Below are 14,690 nucleotides of genomic sequence, written 5' to 3' on the forward strand. Positions count from 1 at the left end.
ATGGTAAAAAGTTACTAGCCTAGCCTGGACCTTCCTGTGCAATTCCGCTCAGAAACGTTCCCTCATACAGGTCAGGTTGGGCTTTCTACCGTTCACTTGGATTCCTTCTGTACAATTTCTACTTGGCCAATCAGAAGGAGAAGTTGTGAATGATGACATCAATTTTCTGCTCTGTTTTAGAACTGCAGTTTGTCACTTGGTTATAGTAGTTGTAGTTTGTGGTAGCGAAGGAAGTGAACGAAGTGGTTCAGTCCGTTTTGGCCACGCCTCCAAATATTGAATTAACATTAACAGCCGCCTTGTTTAGATCGGCGCCTCTAGTCTCTCCTCACAGTGGAGGATGGTTGTTTACATCGCAGGAAATTTCTGGAAAGCTTCATAGCATTGGACTGACACATAGTACGCCACAGGCTAATGTTTGCGATCGGGTAAAACTGAAAACGTCAGCGTCAGGTCTGTATTGATAATGTACTGAAATAGCATGACATGCTAACTCTTACCTAGGCTTAGCAAGTGGGACACTCCTCTATATGAAGCTCAGTAAAATGAATATTAGTTTAGAAAACTGATATTCTAGAAAACCATTAAGTAAAAAAAACAAAACAAAAAACATTTACATCTTTGTTTACACTTTATTTAAAATGGCGTGTCAAATATTAACAATTCTGTTCTCAATAATCAGTGGAAAAACCAGAAACCTGAAAGCCTCCCTAGAATTCCTCCTGGAGAAAAAGAGCCACCAAGCATAAATGAATTGCTAGTTACCATAAATTAAAGGAGAGCTGCAGTCGAGAGGAAATGAATTAAGAAGAACATGGAGCCTGGTTCTCCATTATAAAGGTCCCAAGTTTCCCTTAAAACAGTTTCTAGGATGAAAACATCTCATCGGTTTCTTGCACATCTCTGCATTTATCCCTCCAATGATTCCCCTTTGCACAATATGAACCCCCCCTGCTGTTCATGCTATCACTTCTACAGCATTTTAGTTTTCATTTTCACTGCAGCATGCTACAAAGTTATTAAATGTGTCTTTTAATAACTGATAATTTGAAATGATGAAACCAGCTTCATCTCATTGTAATAGTGAGGATGTTGAGGGTCAGTTGATGTTAATTTTCCTCCAAGCAGAAGACAAAAAAAAAATTGTCTGATTTGTTCAAAGTATCTTTATCTGCTTGTGTTAAACTGTCTATCTGGGCTCTGTGGGCAGTTGCCCAGGGTGGCATAAAGAAGAGGGGTGCCCAAGAACTAGAAAGTAAAATATATCTTATGTCAGTTTGCTTTTATTTAAACACAGAGGAGTAAGTTTCCTTTACTTGCAGCTGAGTACTTTGTACTTAAAGCAAGCTTCTCTATCTTAATGAAAAGTTGCTTCAAAGATTTCTTAATTAAAGTGTGCCAGGCTGTTATGCACTAGAAACTAGATTAAAAATACTTGGTAAGATTTTGGGGACCAAACACATATGGAAAACCATTTGTGTATTTTTCCTCATTCTTAACAATTTGTGTTGGTTTATTCCAAAAAAAATAAATAAAATAAAATAAGGTTTGAGCTCACTAAATCTAAAAAAGGTCAAAGGTCGAATGCGTTTGCAAGTCTGCAATATAAGCTGAGCTTTTAATGATGTTGCAGTTACTTTAAAAGGACATGGGTCTTGCTGCAGGTCCGCCTCAAGTTGATCTTTTTCTGGCTGTGGTTGCCTAACATCCCCAACAATACAGAGGAGGGGGGGAAAAAAAAAACAGAATCTGGAGAGCTACATGGACTTTATTCTGGCAACCCTCCAAATACACTCAAGATAATCCTGAAACCACAGCGAGGACCCACGGCGCTATTCATCACTGCCAGGTTGGAAGCCACAAGCCATTAGTTGTAGAAGCCGGGGCTGTCCACGCCGACGCTCACCGCCGAGATCATCACAAGCAAACGAGCGAAGCGGCTGAACGGCCGAGCCGGAGGCCACGCGACCCGCAAACAACTGGGAAAAAAAAAGAAAACAGGCAGAGGTTACACGCTGCGCTATCACTTATCACCTCAATTAGAGCGATTCGTAGGTTCTCGTCGTCAGAAAAAAAAATCTTTAATCTTTGTTTTCTGGGCCTCGCTGTGCAACCAGCTTCCAAGCTACATCACCACTGGCGCGAGAAACAATGGATTATCGATCGAGCAGCGCGCTTTAGTATAATTAAAAACCCAACATAATTAGTAAAAGGGGAGGATAGGGATAAATCTTGGCCGATGAATCTCTCCCTGTATTTGTACATTTGCTGCTGAAGGGATTCTGGCAGGCATCCTCATTTAAGCAGCCAAGTAAATGAACCCAAGCTTTTCTTTTTTTTTATTTATTTTTTTTCTGTTTTGCTGTTTTGCTGTCGAGGTGGAAAGAAAAATGCTGGAGCAGAAATAATGAAGATGTATGGATCTTATTAGATGCTGTGATTGGAAGTAATGCATCAAGAAAAGTGTGTTGCTTTAAATTAAATTAGGTCAAAGTGTTGCAATTACAAGCAATCGGTAAATGAGAGAAGATGCGGTTTTTTTTTTCTCTCTGATATTCATTTTTATGGATGACGGCGTGCCATGGCCATTGTGGATGGACAAAAGGAGGTTACACACTCCAAAAATTATCAGAGATTTTCTACAAAAAACTAAACTTTTGAGTTTGAAAAATCAAACTTTGAAGAGTAAAAAAAATTGCGAGAAAAACCTCAGGGATTTTCAAGAAAAAAGAAAAATGTTGTGGAATTTTTTTCCAGCAAATTTTTTATTTCTACTACTTTGAAAAAAAAATCTGAAACATTTCTGTATTTTTCTAGCAATTTTTTTTTTACTTTTCATAAATAGAAAAAAAAAAGTTCACAAATTGTTGAAATGGTGTCAAAGCAGTATAGGGGTAAGAGAGTGTAAGATGTCAAAACTTCCAGCAGCTAATTAAGAAAATATTTCTAAAAAAAAAATCAGTTTTTTCAAGCTAATTTTCAACTTCTCAAACTCACAATTCGAGAAGGCATCGAAAGAAGATAAGACGTCGAACGAGGGTAGCGGTGGGTACGGTATCAAAAAGGGAATTCAAAATGTTTTGTAGCAAAATTTTTATTTCTAAAACCTAAATTCTTTTGTCAAAAATTTTTTTTCAAAAAGGCGTTGATAGAAAGAAGTGGGCGGTAAGGCATCGCAAGATCGTAAGGGTCGGTGGGGTAAGGCGTCAATTGTTTTTAGCTTTTTTCTAACAGATATAGCCTAGCAACTGCTGCAGCTTTGCAGGACAGGAAGCATCGCCTGATTTGTGTCTGTACAACAAAAACAGTAAATTCTGACTAATGGTGAGATGCAGCGTACCTCCACACCACATTCTGCCCAGTTACCTTATTATTTTACTTTTCAGTGCAGAAGAAAGATCTGCTAACGCGGCACACCACTCAGAGTTGACATTAATGGCAGATGACGAAGCACATCTTCTCCTTCCAGCAGCTGCTGTGATTCATCTCCCATCTAATTCTGCCATTTCCTCAGCCTGTTATGTTTCATTTTGTCCATCCACGCAGGAGCAGCTCTCCACCGTGAGACATGTTTGGTTCATCTGCCAAATGTTTCGTGAGAACCAGTCGGCTACAACAGTAGTTACCAAACTTTTTGCCACATTGACTAAAATCATTTCTCAGAATTTTGGAATCAGGTGTAAAATGACACACACACACACACACACACACACACACACACACACACATCAATCACCTTGTCATGTCTAGAAAACCATTGGCCAATTAACTCATTACCAATCTGAAAAAAGCACATGCAGAAACATGCGCTGGGACACAGTGAGCAGGAAACCTTGAAATTCTGATCGCGGATTCCTTACATCCCAGTTTTATGTTGGAAATATTTAGTCTGTAAAAACAGCACCATTCATAAAAGAGCTGCAATATCTCATAAAAAGAAAAAGCTTACGTGCATAAAATCCGGGCAAAATGCTTTGCCATCCAGATACAGTTTTGCACGACTTGGCGGGGGGGAGAAAAAGAAAGAAAAAATAGGAACACGTTTAAAGTACAGCTGCCCTTGAAGCCTCAAAGCGCAGTGAAACTTTATATCCTGAGCCACAAGCGTTAAGTGTTAATGAAATCTCTGGGTCGGTCTCTTGTTTCTGGTGGTTCTGCTGAGCCGGATCAAGGGCTTCCATCAAAACACGTGGAGCGTTTGTGGAGGGCTGATGAGATTTCAATCATCCGAGCATATACTTGTAATCACTGGGCGGAAGACGTTCTATCATCTGTGTGCAAGTGGCTCAGCCGGCAGACATTTATTTACGTGAAGGCGTAAAGACTTTACGATAAAGTGTGAGCGGAAAAAAATCATTTTTGAAACGAGGAAGTTTAAAGAGAAAAATAAGACGACCTTCATGGGGAAAAAAATAAAGAAGAATCTGACTGACTTTAAACCCACAGTGGGGTCTTCAAACTTTATGTATTTTGATAATACACTGTTGTGCCATTTTGTTCCAAATACCCAAGTAACAGTCTGCTCATTCACCGTGTCGCTCCAGATTAAAACCTGAAGGCTTCATTACTTCTACAGTTTGCCTGACTTGCAGTTGCAAAACCATCTGATTCCTCAGATCTGCTGTCCATGAATACATTTCCTGTTTATTTTTTTATTTATTTATTTATTTAAAGTGTAGCAGCAGGTTACAGCGCTGTGGCGTTTTCAGCTGTGTACATGAACCGCCTCTTGAAAGTTGTCTGTCTGCTTCAGACATCTTAAAATGACCCAGAGCCATTTTATGGGCCAATGAAAAGTATTCACCCTCTTGGACGTTTTACCCCCCCCCCCTTTTTTTTAAATCGCTTTTCCAAATCGCTCAACAAAATATGCCTTTCTTTGACCAAACAATTACAAGAAAACCCTCTGATGTGAAAGTGAAAACTGATTTGTACAACATACTTACAAATAAGAACAGGTAATAGTGACCTGCCACTGTGACTCAACCCAGTCATCTAACAATAGCTGCGTTTCCATTGTAATTAATGTATTTCGCCAAACTGCACTTTTTTTTGTGATCAACAACCGGATGTTACTTACTACTGGCGGAAATGACAAAGAATAAAACAGGAAGTGGCAGGAGGATGACGGCATTCGGCAGTCAGCTTCTATGCACCTCAAATCTGGAACAAACTTCCAGAAACCTGCTTAGAGTTGCCTTTGATTTGCCTTTGTAAATGGAACATTGATCAACATATTTGATGTCTCTTGATTGATTTTGATGGTGGCGTTTGATGAAATGTATTGTTTGTTGCTTGTTTCACACAATTGGTGACGGTGTGTTTTTATGACGTAAAGCACTTTGAACTGCCTTGTTGCTGAAATGTGCTGTACCAACAAGCTTTAACTTTCAGGGCAACACACGCGCAAACACAGTGAGGGTTTTTGGTCTGTTCGTTCATGTTTGATTAAGATCAGATCAGACTGGCAGTTTGATCCTGGCAGACCGCAATAACTCCGAGCTGATGCACAGCGCTGACTCAGCACTGACTGGACAAATCCCTTTTATTAAACTGATGTAACCCGGAGGTCCAGAAGGAGCGCTACCAAGTCACTCAGCAGCAAAACGATGAAGTAAACAAACCATGTAATGGAGACAATTAAAAAATGTGGGGAACTGCTTGGAACCCACTAGGAAGAAAACAAAAGTCTTTCCCATCAGACCCTCTGATGGCGTCTTTGATGAGGGTTTTTTTTGTACTCAATGGCTGCGTTTTTCATGGGCAGCCTGGGCAGTCCTGGGCACTATTAGGCGTAATTCACAACCCCAGAACTCCACACTTTATAGTTTCATCTGGTCTGTTCGCACATAACTTTGACCCATTTTTTCCTCCTTACAGTATTGCCACTCATTTGTCCAAAAAACAGGAAATGCTAAGAATGTTGAGTCATTTCTGGTTTTGTTTGTTTTGATTTTGGTGTGTGTGTAGTTTAAGCTAGAATTGTTCAATTGCAAACAAGTTATAAGTTGCTTAAAGATAAAAAACAAACAAAAAAAAAACCCCATAACATTTGGAAGTTCCTTTGAAATCTACCACAGGGGCTAACAGCACCCTCCTGTGGTGAAAATGTGTAGTTACAACTTTAAGGTAACAACCCACTGTTACCTACGATGACGACTTGTTAGGATAGAAAAACAAAGAGTATATTCCTGCCAAAAAACAACCTCAAATTTTGAGATTTATCTCAGAAAATTGGACATTTCTTTCTGAAAAGTCGAAACTTTGTACCTTAAGGTTACTTTTAGGTCACATCTGATTGATATGTGCCTTTAAAAATATTTTTTAAAGGCACATAAAAAATATGTGCCTTTATTTGTCTTTCACTTGTCAGTGAAAAGACAAGGTGTCTTTGGATTCTGAGCATGAAGTTTTGAACAGATGAGCCTTCGGTGTTTGGAGAGCCAGGAAAACATAAATGTGTGTTGAGGAAACAAACAAGAACAAGCCAAAAGATTTTAGATGCGCGTGTGCTCTGTTATGGTGAGAAACTCCAAACTGTGAGTGTGTTCATTTTAAGGGACTTTTATTGCCACAGAAACAATGAGCAGTGACTTGAATAATTCATGTATGCTTTGATTGCTAGGCGATAAATCATGGCGCTGCATGGGATTGTCAAATGGGATTACAGCTTTTTTTTCCCCACGTTGGAGCAAATTTGACATTAACATTGAAGGCCAGCACAGGAACACCTTCTCGTGTTGCTTTATGCATTCATGCAACATGGTGTTTAATTTGTACTTTGTTTTCCTGGTAGGGCTCTAGATCAAATCGACAGTCATTAATGTTTAACCCGCAGTAAGGAATTTTATATCCGACTGTGAGCTGAATAACAACTGTACAGCGCGGTCTTCTTTCATGTGGCTCCTTTAGACGTCCCCACAGCTGATACGCCTGCCTCCGTCGCTCCTATTCCTATTCTTCTCAGTCACACAAACCCTCTGCCTGTAATCCGTAAACCTCTTTGCTGTTTTCTCTTGTTTCCTCCCCCTTGTTAGCTCCATATTCAACATCCTTCACACAGTAAATCCACCATCACTCCTCTGCAGGTCTTTTCAGCATCTCCAAACCAGTGTTGTGAAAATGCATTTGCCCATTTTAATCTCAACTTTGACTGTTTGATCAATTAATCTTAGGAATAGAACCCATCTGACAGTATGAAATAGGCTAAAATATCTCAAAAAGCAACACATCCTGCCCTGCAAGCTATACTTGCCTCTTTTATTAAGATCAGTATTCATGATCCAACAATAAGAAAGTGTTGGAGTACAAAGACACAGAGTCTTTGTAGCAACAGAAGGGTCCGAAGAGAAAACTACAGTTGACCAAACTAAATACATTTCCTAAAATCTTCTTGATGAGAAAAAGTCAAACTTTTGGGAAAGTGCTTTGGAATATTCTTTATGGAACTATAATTTATGAATGGAAATATCTTAGCTCTCCTGCGGTCTTAGCATAACACAGACTGCGCACAGAGGAGACAACTTGTGGTCAAGATGACCCCGTCTCATAAGACGAGAGTGTTAAGGCACAACCAGTTTTTAGGTCTAGGGTTGTAGTGCCAGGTTGCTTTACTGACTGCCTTGGTAAATAAAATCATCATTTGAAAAATATGCTTTGTATTTGCTCAGGTTGTTTTTCTCTGTTCTTCATCTTTCTGCTGATCTCTTTTCAGAGGTGGCCACAACAAGTCATCCTCCTCCACATAACTGTCGTCTATGTCTTCATCTCTCACTCCTACCACCTCCATGCCCTCTCTAACTGCATCCATATGTCTCTGCTATGGCCTTCCTCATTGTCTTTTTCCTGGCAGGTGCATCCCTAACATCCTTCTCCCAGTATACCCACTGTCCTTCCTCTGGATGTCAAATCATCTCGGTCTAGCCTCTCTGACTTTATCAACCAGGCCTTCAACCTGTGCTGTACCTCCAAGGTCCTCATCATTAATCCCGTTCATCCTCGTCACTCCCAAGGAGAACTTCAACATTTTCAGCTCTGCCACTTTCCAGTTCTCCCTCCTGTCTCTTTGTCAGTACCACAGTTTTCAATAATATTGCTGCTTTGGAGAAATTTTACACTGTCTTGTAAAATTTCCTATGGACCTTTGTTGCCACTCTTTAGTCACAAGTTCACTCCTGAAACTTTTCTCCATCCTGGACTCTCTGCTTTACCACACTCCATGTTTTCCTGGGCAGTGGACACCAAGTACTCAAAGTCTTCCACCTTTGCGACTTCTGCTCCTTATATCCTCACTAGCCACGTTTCCATTACCCATAGCATTGTGGAAAATGAAATTACAAAAATAAATTTGCCTCACAGAAGAACGAATGAAAAGTTTTTCAATAAAAGCTGCTACGCTGGGATGAGATGAGTTTTCAGCCACTTTGCGAAACGCTTTTCTTGCACGACACGAGCCACGTGATCAACATCCGAAAACCACAAAGACCACAGGAAGTAGTATGAGGAGGACGATGGTTTTCTTACTCACAGGCCTTATAGCATCGAACAGTTCATAAAAGGTTGTGTGCAGTTCTAATGTGTTGAATCCATAGCTCTTCTGAATACAGTTTACTTAAAATGCTGCGTTTGTAGCTGCTCCAAAGCTTACAGGGCTTGTTGCTCGAGTGCCTGAATAAGATGCCAACATGTCATCTGATGGATACTAGATAAGTAGTAGCGCCGCGGCTAAATTATGAATTTATGCAACTGTTTATATCCATAGCTGACATAATTTTTAATGTCATATCGCGTGAAAAAGCTTATTTAAGTGTGATTTTATTTTCATTCCTTATTTCTAAATTGTGTTTTCTCAACATTAGCAGAACACAGAGAAAGATTTGTGCAAATTTGTAATGGGAAGACAGCTACTGTTCAACCTTAACAGAACAGCTGTTGACTTCTGGATTTCATTTTGGGGTATCAGAATAAAGGTAGTTTACTAAGAAAAAGAAAAAAAAAAGGCAAACCCACATATTTTAAATTATGTTTGTGAAATATGTTTTCTTGCTCTTCTCTACTATGAACGACCTTGTGTCAACCTAGCACATATACTTTAAAAAAAAAAAAAAAAAAAACATAAAAGTCTGCGGTTGCAAATTGCCAACAACTGAAAAAGTTTGAGGGGTATGAATACTTTTGCATAGTCCTTTTATCACAATTCACCAGCCTTTAATTCTGGCACCGCCATCCACAACATCCTTCACCTGCAGCCATGAATTCATTATTCCTTCTCCACTAATGCGGCTCTGCTGCATGTACAGACAAATCCTCCCGGCACATGCAGAGACGACTAAAAGTAATGACAACACGTCCTGTCAGTGACACTCCAAACGACGTGAGCTTTTTTAAAAGGCTCTGTGCCATGGGCTCTTCTCGTTCATCAAAAGTTTTTTTTTTTTTTTTTTTCTCCCAAAGTCAACTGGAGCCAACATGTTGGGCTCAGTGTGAGCGGGGGTCAGTCACTCCGGCGCGACTCCTCCTCTGGCTGCGACAACCGGAGAGGGACACTGAGGAGTCAGCAAAGTCAGGAGTGTAAATGCATCAGGGAGGGGCGTACCGAGAGTTCGACTCCCGTTGTCGCTACACTAAAGCCGAAAAAAATACTCATCAAGGAGAAGAATAAATAGAAACAGGTGAAATGGGATGGAAAGTCAAAGTTTTAGATAGCAGTGGGGAGGGTAAAGGTGGGGTTGAGAGGGGCTAATGGTGGCTCAACCACAGCTGGCTCCCTTATAAACGGGTAGCGGCTATAAATATATTATGACAGGCAATCAGCGCAGTTACCCATGTCCCCCAAGGATGTTTTGGGTTGAAAGGCCCAGGGTCCCACACATACACACACTCGCACATCGTGACAGATGAGCTGTTGGCGAATATTCAGAGTGTGAGAAGATGTCACAAAAATCTAACCTCCTGGAGATAAACCTGACTCAGAGCAGGAGAGAGAGGCTGAGGACCTTTAACCCCTGACACGTGGGGCCAACACAAACCGCGATGGGATCTATAAATCACGGGGGCTAAAAGACGTGCAGAGGACATGAGGACAGACGGTTCAGGCCTGTCACAGATGGAGGGGGGAAAATGATAGGTTTTCAGATATAAAAAAGGACAACATCCTGTCAAGAGTTTCTTTGATGGGAGTTTTTATCAAATGGTTGAGTGGTGTAATGTAAAAGAGAAAAAAAGAAAATTGAGAAAAAAAACATTTCAGCCTTAATCTTCTGAAATAACATTTAGAATCTTGAACAAAAAACATTTTTAGGTCTTGGATTGGTTTGCCTTCACATCCATTTGACTGTTTTTTTTTTTTTTAGCAGCTCTAAAAGGTCAACGTTGAAAAAAAAAAAAGAGTATGGATCATGCCACACACCTGAATTGCCTAACAGAATCAAAACAAGGGGATTACTCTAAAAATGGTGAGAAACCTAAGGCAGCTCTGCTCACAGCTGTAGAAAAACAACAGTTTATTCCTCTGTGGGGTTCTGAGTCCAGCATTTTCTGCAGCAAAGCGTTCCTGCAGATCGATTCGGTACACAACAGACTCTGTGGCAACACGAGTTGGTCTCATGCCTACAAGTTTACTTAAATAAAAAACACTTGTTCTCCTAAAATGTCGAGGAAAACCCCGTTGTACACCACTTACAGCAACAGCAGATGGTGAGCAGCGCTTTTGTGAGGAATTTTTTAAAAATTATTTCTATAAAATGATAAAGATGCTTCACACAGTCAAACTAAACCAATGGATTCTTATTACTCATGTTCACATGCGAGCTACACAAATGTATTGCTTAGTGCTTCAAGCAATCATAGTAAAGCCATATTTTAAAATCTTTCTTTTTTAAAAGGTTTTGTTGGCTCTAGTGACGTTTATTTCAAAGTAGTTCGACAGGAAAGAAGGTAATGAGAGAGGAAGACATGTGGCAAATGTCACAAGGCCAGGAGTCAAACCTGCAACCACCAGCCCGAGGACTAAGGCCTCAGTACTGGGTTGTGCTTCGCCCCTGCACCACCACAGCATGTAAAACCCTGTTTTACCATGTTCCTTGACTGATACGTTGTACACTGCTAATGCGCTGTTGAAATTAGATTCAGGTTCATAAAGATGAACCCTGTTTTGGTTGGCATTGGTTTTGAAAAGTAGAGCACCTGTTTTTTTGGGGGGGGTTGTTTAGTAAAAAGACATAAAGCTTTGTGCTTAATGTTTGGTAGACCCCTAGTATTTAAGGACAGAAAGGATAGATTTGACTAAATTAGACAGAACAAGAGCACTAAGTAAAGTAAACCTCAACAAATTACACTCTGCAACATTGACATCAGCACCAAGAATATTTAGTAGGAGCTGGAACTGACGTCAGGCCTGAGCAAAGTAACGGCAGGAAGTCTGAATTTCAACATGGCGACGCTCATAATGTAATTTATGTTTACAATCATTTTAAGCTTCCCATAATCCATCACCACTTTCAATTTGGTACTTTCAGTTTAGAGTTGTAGGTTCTAATTTTAGACACTTTTATTTGTGTGTCTTATGAAAACATTTCCACCTACTACAGTCGATGCGACGAGCGTCCATTTTGAAACGCATAGTCCGTCTAACTAGTCGTAACTGAAAGTAGTTGGAGTTGCTCCCAGTTTCCCAGTGGGGAATCCGACTTCGGCGGGCGTCCCAGGTGAGATTTCCAACTGGGAAGTCGGAATTTCCCAGTTCCGAGGGGAACACACAACACAAGTATTATCTCTTGCCTTTCACAGCTGCGCCACACTAAGCTTTATTTAATGACAGCGCCCTCTGGTGATGCAATGCGGTAACTGTAGTGTAAAGTGCTTTGGGGTCCTCTGGACGTAATAAAGCACTATAGAAAGTACAGACCATTACCGAATTACAAATCAACCTAAAAGCTACAGCTATGCATTTCTGGGTGTCACATATAAAATTAATGGAGGTAAACTATCCAGCCATCATTTATACCCAAGCGGCGAAAGGCGTGGTGCACTCCGGACAGGTCACCAACACAGAGACATATTGAAGAAACAATCATGCACACTCAATCATTCATACATAAGGGCAATTTGGAGAGACCAGCTGACCTTAAAGTCATGTTTTTGTACCGTGGGAAGAAACCAACAGTCCAAAACTCCCTACAAGGCCACCAACTGCATTAGAAATTAACTAATTCTATCAACAACAAAAAAATGCCCTCCACTCTTTTTTAATTCACTACAAATGGGTTCCTGTGACAACAGCTCAAAGTTGTGAGGACGATTTGAAACTGACGGTTTATGATGATATATCATATGTGGAACAGGAGACACTCTTGAAGCGATTTGACGATATGGGCAGATTTGCAGAAATAACCACCACAATGAATTATTTATGTTAAAGATAGTAATTACAGATACAAGAATATTCTAATTATTATTGTATTCGTTACTCGGTAAATTGCTTTAAGTACACCATGGACAGGTCACCAGTCCACAAAAGGGCAACATGAAGAAACACTCAATTTAGAGAGAACAATCAATCTATCAGTCATGTTGTTTGGACTGCGGAAGAAAGGACAAAAACATTCAGGACAACATGCCAACCCTTTGCACAAAAAAAAAAAAAATAAATAAAAAATCCTAGGGCCTTCTTGCTGCAAGGTAACAATGTTACCAACTGTTAACTTTTTATACCACGTTGTCATTGTGGAGAAGCATGCTCCACACCAGCAAATTGCCAGAACTCCTGTTTTTGTAGATCTGTTCACAGTTACAGAAAACTCGAGAATACTTCATCAGGAGCAACTCATTTCAACTTTTCCTCCTAAATCCCTATGGAAGAAGCAGCAAGGATTATTATCTTTTTTTCCCCCTTTCCTTTCTGGGCACAAGTTGTGCATCGTCATTGATCATCGACGCAGGTGCAGAATTGTAACAGGCCTCAACTCAGTTTGATTTTATCCAACAGCCTGGCTGCTGTTTCAACCAAATTTCACATGTGACATATGAGGTAATGAGTTTTTTAATCTGATGAAACTGTTCAACACGTGTAGATAACAAGGTTCAAGAGAAAAGTGCTCAATGCTGCCATCTGGTGGTCTGGGAAAAACATTGCAAGTGTGGAATTTCACGTCTTTTGCTTATTAAAGTCAAGAGCTGCAAAATGGATTATAAAACAAAATACATCAAGAAGTTCATTTTTCGGTGATTCAATTTACCGAAAAACGAACTGAATCACCAAAAACATACGTTGTGTTTAATTAGTGTATCCTTTGATGTTTATGGATAAAGATAGTCCAAAATTAAGTTTATCAAAATATTTTATTTCCACAGACCAACACAAATTGCTTATTGACGCAGAAATGTTGGTCTAGTGAACTATATGCCCAGGTGCTGCAGAGTATATCTACACACTTGGTTGGGGGTCCTTTTGCATGAATTGCTGCATCAATGTGGTATAGAGGCAATCGACCTTTGACACTGCTGAGGTGTAATGGAATCCCAGCTTGTCTGCAAAGTTCACTCTGCTGTCTCATCTTCCTCTTGACATCACCATGAGGTTCGGTCAGCCTGGTTTGCCATTTTCTAAATGTGTCTCTCATTTTCTTCGTCTTTCTTCCTACTGTTCAGTCTTTTCTACCTCACCTGTACCCTTCAATCCTTCCCTCCTTGGTTTTTCCACCTTGTCCTTTTAAAGGTATGGTAAACATCTAATGAAAATCGAGAACCCTAGGCCTCAGCAGCTCACCATTTACCTGCATACTTGACTTTCTTAGCAACAGTGTTGTGGGACCACATCTCCTCCACCCTCATCTTGAGCAAAGGCACACCACAAGGGTGCGTCCTCGGTCCCCTCCCTTTTTACACACAACTGTTCTCTCATTCACACCTGCATTGTAATTTTTTTTTGTCAAAATAATCTTAATATGTTTCACTTGGTGATGAGTTACTGAAATAAATTAACATTTCAATAACATATTTATTTATTGAATGCCTGTTCTCAATCTTTGTGTATTTATAATCAATTGTTTTGCATAATTGAGTCATGTGAAATGTGTACATTCCTTTCATACATGCCGACACACAGAGAGCTGTTAAAGTGTTTTTCCATTGTTCCTGTAATGACAAAACATCCATTCTATCAAAATAAAGAATTTAAACACATTAAATGTCACGAAATTCCACTTTTTAAAGAGAATCATTTACATAAATTAAGTTTTCGGTGACTTGCAAAATAATCAAGAAGAAGCTGAGAAGTCTAGCATTAGGTGCAGTATAGTATTTATTCACATATTTTATGGAATACAAATACCCCTAAACGTCCCAACCGCCCTTTACCCTGGCCCCCCCCCTCCCACCCCACCCGCAAAAAATTTGCACATCAGACCTGACGGAATCTATTGAAAGAGTAGCGAGACAAAGGAATCTGTTTTATAGGCGATAAAAGGGAATGACTGCAGTTAAATGTGATGTTGGTATAAAAAGTTTTCCCTATTGTAAAGAGTTAATTCTTAGAAAAAAAAAAAAAAGTAGCCAGATCAGGCTACAGTCAGGTAACAAAAAAGGTGTGCAGCAACAACAGCTGCATCACAAAAGAAAAAAGAAAAAAAAACACTGTCCTTACAGAAACCAAAAAAAGGAGAACTTCCCACTTCACCTTTTTCTGTGTCACT

The 14,690-nt window shown here is 39.9% G+C and overlaps 1 long non-coding RNA gene across 1 annotated transcript; it reads right to left on the reverse strand.

Annotated features, from left to right (window-relative positions):
* Positions 1-1,750: 1,750 nt before the first annotated feature.
* LOC106944824 (uncharacterized) lies at positions 1,751-11,749 on the reverse strand. The gene is made up of 2 exons (XR_001424421.1): positions 11,584-11,749; positions 1,751-1,979 (listed from the first exon to the last, which is right to left on the reverse strand). It is a non-coding gene; the product is annotated as an uncharacterized LOC106944824 (long non-coding RNA).
* Positions 11,750-14,690: the final 2,941 nt, after the last annotated feature.

Source organism: Poecilia latipinna, unplaced genomic scaffold, assembly GCF_001443285.1.
Source record: "Poecilia latipinna isolate Pla-1442-1.1 unplaced genomic scaffold, P_latipinna-1.0 Scaffold114, whole genome shotgun sequence".
Taxonomy (NCBI): Eukaryota; Metazoa; Chordata; class Actinopteri; order Cyprinodontiformes; family Poeciliidae; genus Poecilia; species Poecilia latipinna.